Source organism: Mesoplodon mirus, assembly GCF_964341445.2.
Source record: "Mesoplodon mirus genome assembly, chromosome: 5".
NCBI lineage: Eukaryota > Metazoa > Chordata > Mammalia > Artiodactyla > Ziphiidae > Mesoplodon > Mesoplodon mirus.
The window spans coordinates 177,528,248-177,534,626 of record NC_138980.1 but is presented as its reverse complement, the minus strand read 5'-3'; the positions used below and the strand labels follow the sequence as shown (position 1 = coordinate 177,534,626).

The 6,379-nt window shown below is 39.4% G+C and overlaps 1 pseudogene across 1 annotated transcript; it reads left to right on the top strand.

The window, feature by feature from the left end:
- The first annotated feature begins 1,094 nt into the window (after positions 1–1,094).
- Positions 1,095–2,250, top strand: LOC309803887 (methionine aminopeptidase 1-like; annotated as a pseudogene). The gene has a single exon. The product of its transcript is annotated as a methionine aminopeptidase 1-like (transcript).
- Positions 2,251–6,379: the final 4,129 nt, after the last annotated feature.

Below are 6,379 nucleotides of genomic sequence, written 5' to 3'. Positions count from 1 at the left end.
TGGATAAAGAAGATGTGGCACATATATACAATGGAATATTACTCAGCCATTAAAAGAAACGAAATTGGGCTATTTGTAATGAGGTGGATAGACCTAGAGTCTGTCGTACAGAGTGAAGTAAGTCAGAAAGAGAAAGACAAATACCGTATGCTAACACATATATATGGAATTTAAGAAAAAAATGTCATGAAAAACCTAGGGGTAAAACAGGAATAAAGACACAGACCTACTAGAGAATGGACTTGAGGATATGGGGAGGGGGAAGGGTAAGCTGTGACAAAGCGAGAGGCATGGACATATATACACTACCAAACGTAAGGTAGATAGATAGTGGGAAGCAGCCACATAGCTCAGGGAGATCAGCTTGGTGCTTTGTGACCTCCTGGACAGGTGGGATAGGGAGGTTGGGAGGGAGGGAGATGCAAGAGGGAAGGGATATGGGAACAGATGTATATGTATGACTGATTCACTTTGTTATAAAACAGAAACTAATAAAAAAAATCTGTACAATTTTATCACGGGGGTAGTGTCTCGTATCCACCACCACAGTCAAATACGGAAGAGTCTATCAACATCAGGATTACTCCTGGTGCCCTTTTATAACTACACCCACTTCCCTGCTACCTGCCCATCTCTTCCCCTACTTCCTCCCAAGCCTATAGTAACCACAAATCTGTTCCCCATTTCTATAACTTTGTCATTTTAAGAATGTTATATAAATGGAGTTATGCTGTGGAAAAAAAAAAAAAAAACTATTATGACCTATGGAAAAGAGTCAATGTTGTTAACAATTTCAAACTTGTTAATCATAAGATGCAATTTTGAAAATTAAGACTAATATAACCATATTAATAAAATACACTCTCGTAATTATGCACTTTTGGTGTGAACTGAAAAATATTATATATTTGAATATGAATTGTGGTTGTGGTAAAAGCATTAACAGACTAGACGGGGTGGGGGTAGGTACTGCTGTTGGGAGCTGAGAAAAGAAACAATAGCTTCTCTCTTGTGTGAACCATATTTTGAGTTTGAAAAGAAGAAGCCAAAGCTGGGAGGGGCTCGGTGAGGGGCTCCTCCAGCATCCAGGCAGCATGGCGGCCTTGGAGATGTGTGTGTGAGAGACAGATGGTTGCAGCAGCGAGGCCAACCTCCAGTGTCCCACCTGCATCAAGCTGGGCATCCAGGACTTTTACTTCCACTCACAGGAATGTTTTCAAGGAAGTTGGGTTACTCACAAGTTACTACATATGAAAGCAAAAGCTGAAAAGACCAAGCAAGAATTGTCTTCCTGGACTGTGGAAGGGGACATCAACACTGACCCATGGACACGTTATTGATAGTAAACTCAGACCACATTATCCACTGATGTCAAGGCCAGTGCCAAGTCATAGTCAAAGACCAGATTATGCTGATCACCCTTTAGGAATGTCTGAATCTGAGCAGGCTCTTAAAGGTACTTCTCAAGTTAAGTTACTCTCATCTGAAGATATAGAAGGGATGCTACTGCTGTGTAAGCTTGCTAGAGAAGCCTGTGTGGACATTGATGCTGGGGCGATTAAACCAGGTGTAACTACTGAAGAAATAGATCATGCTGTACACTTAGCATGCCTTGCAAGAAATTGCTATCCTTCTCCCCTGAATTATTATAATTTCCCAAAGTCTTGTTGTACTTCAGTGAATGAAGTGATCTGCCATGGAATTCCAGAGAGATGGCCCTTGCAAGAAGGTGATATTGTTAATGTGGACATCACTCTTTATCACAATGGTTATCACAGGGACCTGAATGAGATGTTTTTTGCTGGAGACGTGGATGAGCGAGAATGGAAACTTGTTCAGACCACGTGTGAGTGCCTGATGCAAGCCACTGAGGCAGTGAAACTTGGTGTTTGATACAGAGAATTGGGAAACATTATCCAGAAGCATGACCAAGCAAATGAATTTTCAGTTGTTTGAAGCTATTGTGGGCATAGAATCCACAGGCTTTTTCATACAGTCCTCAATGCATCTCACTAGGCCAAAAATAAAGCAGTTGGAGTGATGAAGCCCGGCCACATATTTACAATTGAGCCAATAATTTGTGAAGGTGGAAGGCAGGATGAAACCTGGCTGGATGGCTGGACAGCAGTGATGAGAGATGGGAAGCTGTCTGCCCAGTTTGAGCACAACCTGCTGGTCACGGACACTAGCTGTGAAATCCTAACCCCATGACTCGATAGCTCATGGCCTCATTTCATTTCCCAATTTTAATTTCTCCTGAGATGGTTCATCTTGGTGATATCTTCTGGCTGTACTCTGCATTTTATTGAGAGTACAGAATGGAAGAGGATTTTTTTAAATTACTTGTTTTGTTTTGATTATAGATAAGGAAGGACTATAGCATTTGATGTGTGTCCTCAAGAACTTGTCTTGGGTCTGAAAAAATCCAAGAAGAATAAAAGAAGCATTTCTCTATTTCTCTCAATGCTCCCCTCTCCCCACAGACACAAAAAAATCTCTGCACCCCCATTTTCTTATTTTCCCTTTGAGCAATTTTACTTAAACCTGCTTTTAAGTTGATTTTATCACTGCCACAACCGGGCCATTAGAGCCAGCTACTTTCCAGGTGAATGTTGGAGACGAGAATCCTTGAAAGTTTAGCAACATACATTGCTTCTGATTTTTTTTATTATGTATGTGTGGAACTGTATATGTATACATTTTAAATTCCATATATGTAATTACTGAACACTATATGACCTGGGGTTTGTGTTGATTCTGCTCTGACAAGGTCAAAAGCTGTCATAAATGGACTTGTTGTTTGCAGTGATTTAATCCCCATCTGGGAATTGGCTTCCCTTCCCCCCGATAATTATTTACCTTTATAATTGTAAGGAAGCACTTGGTCAGCAAGACTTGCCAATGTAGATTCTTTGAGTGAATGGATGTGGAAAAAGTCACTTTGGAAAAAGGTTATCAGATTTTTAAAAAATCTAGTTTATGGCAAAAATAGCCATGTTCCAAGTGGAAGCTGGCTGTGCAGAGAATGAGATTTTTGTAATCCATTACTATTGCAGACCTCTGTTTGGTCCTAATGGGAGGAAAAACGCTCCCTTCCCCTCTCTGTCTTATTTCAAGGCCATCCCTCGGAGATATTCAGAGAAGGGCGGAAGGTGCCCTGTGGATGTTGATGGGGAAAGACAGTTCTGAAATCTCTCCAGCAGTGAACAAAGTCTGGAAATTCTAACGTTTAGTAAACCTGGTGGTGATGAGAAATGAACTTCTTTAGAGACTGGACTGTTCCCTTGCCGAAGGAATACAGCTGTCCTTGGTGTGCTGAAAACACACTTCTCCTTCACAAAGTTTGGAATCTCATTAGAAATGACCTCAGCTGCCCAACATCTGTGTTCCTTTCAGTAGTTCAGTCCAAATGGGAGTGTATTCGGTGAAGACATATCAGATCAAAGTCATTGTCATTAGAGTGTACTTGATTACTGGGTATCTGGTAACTTTATTCTAAGATAAGTTGATGCCACTGACATGTTACACTTGTACGAGAACACCTTACCCAGAGTGTCTCAGACCTTTATCGCTTTAAAGGAATTATGATAATGTTTTCATTACTTTTATTATTTTAATGATTTAGTAAAGTGGCTGAATATGGTATAGACTTTTGGGGGTATGTGTGTGAAGCTTTTCAACAAACCGTAATATTTGTGAATGGAATGCCTTGCAACATGAATGTTAATATAATGTGTAAAGTGAGATTTTAAAAGTTTGAATGATTATCCTGCCAAAAAAAAAAAAAAAGCTGATAGGGGATTGTGTACACCCAGGTGAAGGGTGTAGTCATGCATTCACATACAACCCACACGTGAAGCAAGTGGACCATGCAGAAACAAACGGCTTCATGATTTCATTAGCTCCACGATCAGAAACAATATTAATTAATTGAAGGGAGATCCAGACCCACCTCCTATTCCCACCGAGATACAGATACTGTCACATAATTGCATTTCTTCCCCACACCCAACCCGTCCCTACTCCTGGAGAAGTGAGAAGATGCAGGTCACACCACACCTTGTCTTCTCTGTCTCTCTCTCGGGAGCTCACTATAACTGGGTAGAAGAGAAGAAATGGCAATGATTGATTCCTAAATGTAAGAGTATTATTTACCCCAATAGAAGTGATATTTAATAACTGCATTAAACTGCAAACTCCAAAATAACTTTATTTCTTTTTATCTAATCTCTAGAATGAATGGGGAAGAGTGGGTAGGACAATGGCAATGTGGCTTAAAAGCTACAAGGTTGATAATGATTATTAGAATAAAACCTGTCCTATCTTTGCACCTCACTGAATTCACAAGAAAAGATAAAATACTCTGAACATCCACCCACATTCTAATGCCAGATAATTCAGAATCGGCCTTTACCTCTCCTTATTCTCTATCTCACAAGCCTTATTGATTTTATTGGATTGTTTTGTTTTTGTTTTTATATTGAGCTATAGAAGCTGGTGGTATATTTTGGGAATTAAGCCTGTGTCAGTCACATCATTCACAAATATTTTCTCCCATTCCATAAGTTGTCTTTTCATTTTGTTTATGGTTTCCCTTGCTGTGCACAAGCTTTTAAGTTTAATTAGGCCCCATTTGCTTATTTTTTGCTTTTGTTTCCATTACGCTAGGCGGTGGATTAAAAAAGGTCTTGCTGCAATTTATGTCAGAGAGTGTTCTGCCTATGTTTTCCTCTAGGAGTTTTACAGTATTTGGTCTTACATTTAGGTCTTTAATCCATTTTGAGTTCATTTTTATGTATGGTATTAGAGAATGTTCTAATTTCATGGTTTCATATGTAGCAGTCCAGTTTTCCCAGCACCACTTAGTGAAGAGACCGTCTTTTCTCCATTGTATATTCTTGCCCTCTTTATTGTAGATTAATTGACTATCAGTGTGTGGGTTTATCTCTGGACTTTCTATCCTGTTCCATAGATCTATGTGTCTATCTTTGTGCCATTACCATACTGTTTTGATTACTGTAGCTTTGTAGTGTCTTTTACTTTCTGCGTATTTCCTGGGAGTGTTAACTTCTTTTCAGCACCACCACCATCAGCCCTCACCAGAATTAATGCAGTTTTCTCCCAACTGTTCTTCCTGTCTCCATGTTGGCTCCTCTCCAAGTTATATTCCCTACAGCAACCATAATAACATTAAAGAGCATAACCACAACAGTAATTAATCAATTCAATCTATTGCTCTCTTATTTCTATGAAGCAGTTTCTTCAGACAATAAAATCCAAGGTCATTTACATGATCTAATTGGCCCTGTGAACAACTTTTATCTACTGTTTCAGCTTCATTTCCTACCACTCAATTTTTTTCTCACTATACCCCAGGTGTACCTGTATCTTCTATTTCCTGAAAATCCAACATCACCTCCTATCTCCCAGTACCTTCATACTTGCCCTCTACCTGGGTTGTTCATCTGCTATGCTTCACCTGGATAACTCCTACTAATCCTTCCTGCTTCAACTAAGTGTCACTTCCTTCATCTTCACACATTTCAATTCTCCCAGACCATTTTGAGTCTGCTAGAATTAGCTGTTTTCACTTGGCACAGTTCATTATGATTTTAGTTAAATACTTTGTGTGACTATGTGTTTCATATCTGTTTTGCTTTTATACCATAAGTTCTATGGCAGAATGAGAAGGAATGAGGGGAAACCCACACCAGCCTTGTTAACTGAATATTTGAAAGGACATGGATCAGATTGCATTCTTGAGAGTGTTATCTGGGAAAGAAAGTTCTCTGTTATCCAAGTGGTGATGGAAGCATTGGCTATTCAACACCATGGGGAGTCTCCTTCTTTCCCAGTAGTTTTATAACTTCTTATAAGGCATTTTGTCAGCCCCTCCAGAGCCTCGCATAAGCTGACAGAGTCAGGAATCTAAGCTGGAAAAGTGTGACTCTGTTGACTAACACATGAATCCATTCCAGAAAACAAGGATTGTATTACCAGTTACATTAGTAATTTTCTCTGTGCTCCTGAGCAAAGTACACAGCACTTCCAAGTATAACTTCATCCCTTCAGCAAATTGCTGACTTGGCTCCTTAGGGAAATAATATATTGTAGTGCATTTCAGATTTTTAAAAAATGGTACTGAAATGAAAAGCAATTACTATCTTATGATGTAATATTGATCACAATCCAGCTATCTTATTGACCCATCAACACATTAATTATTGATATGCATTGTTTGCCTGAATCTAATTCAATTAAATGTTGTCATCATCACCCTCATGGTAAAGTTGCATTTATCGCCAGGACTGTTAGACAGTTTGAATGTCCTGCCAGGTGTTGTTCTGTCAGTGGGTTGCTTCATAGCTAAACACATGCC